A 1,411-nucleotide genomic window follows, 5' to 3' on the forward strand; every position below is an offset into this window, starting at 1 on the left:
CAAACAGGGTCTGGAGTGGACCTCAAGCAAACTCCAACAGACCTACAGCTGAGGGTCCTGATTGTTAGAAGGCAAAGTGACAAACAGAAAGGACACCCACACCAAAACCCCATCAGTACGTCACCATCGTCAAAGACCAAAGGCAGATAAAGCCACAAAGATGGGCAAAAAGGCAATGCAGAAAATTTAGAAATTAAAAAATCAGAGCTCATCTCCCCCTCCAAAGGAATGCAGCTCATCAACAGCAATGGAACAAAGCTGGATGGAGAATGATTTCAACGACTTGAGAGAAGAAGGCTTCAGTTGATCAAACTTCTCAGCGCTAAAGGAGGAACTATGAAGTGCCAAGAAACTAAAAACCTTGATAAAAGATTTGACGAATGGCTAACTAGAATAACCAATACAGAGAAGTCCTTAAAAGAACTGATAGAGGTGAAAACCATAACACAAGAACTACGTGACAAATGCACAACCTTCAGCAACTGACTCAATCATCTGGAAGAAAGAGTATCAGCAATTGAAGATCAAATGAATGAAATGAAGTGAGAAGAGAAGTGTGGAGAAAAAAGAGTAAAAAGAAATGAACAAGGCCTCCAAGAAATATGGGATTATGTGAAAAGACCAAATCTACGTCTGATTGGTGTGCCTGAAAGTGCTGGGGAAAATGGAACCAAGTTGGAAAACACACTGCAGGATATCATCCAGGAGAACTTCCCCAACCTAGTAAGGCAGGCCAACATTCAAATTCAGGAAATACAGAGAATGCTACAAAGATACTCCTCGAGAAGAGCAACTCCAAGACACATAATTGTCAGATTCACCAAAGTTGAAATGAAGAAAAAAAATGTTCAGGGCAGCCAGAGAGAAAGGTCAGGTTACACACAAAGGGAAGCCCATCAGACTAACAGCAGATCTCTCGACAGAAACTCTCCAAGCCAGAAGAGAGTGGGGGCCAATATTCAACATTCTTAAAGAAAAGAATTTTCAACCCAGAATTTCATATCCAGCCAAACTAAGTTTCATAAGAGAAGGAGAAATAAAATCCTTTACAGACAAGCAAATGCTTAGAGATTTTGTCACCACCAGGCCTGTCCTACAAGAGATCCTGAAGGAAGCACGAAACATGGAAAGGAACAACAGGTACCAGTCATTGCAAAAACATGTCAAAATGTAAAGTCCGTCTATGCTGGGAAGAAACTGCATCAACTAGCAAGCAAAATAACCAGCTAATATCACAATGACAGGATCAAGTTCACACATAACAATATTAACCTTACATGTAAATGGACTCAATGGTCCAATTAAAAGACACAGACTGGCAAATTGATAAAGAGTCAAGACCCATCAGTTTGCTGTATTCAGGAGACCCATTTCATGGCAGAGACACACATAGGCTCAAAATAAAGGGATG

This window comes from Mandrillus leucophaeus, unplaced genomic scaffold (assembly GCF_000951045.1).
Source record: "Mandrillus leucophaeus isolate KB7577 unplaced genomic scaffold, Mleu.le_1.0 Scaffold1034, whole genome shotgun sequence".
Taxonomy (NCBI): domain Eukaryota; kingdom Metazoa; phylum Chordata; class Mammalia; order Primates; family Cercopithecidae; genus Mandrillus; species Mandrillus leucophaeus.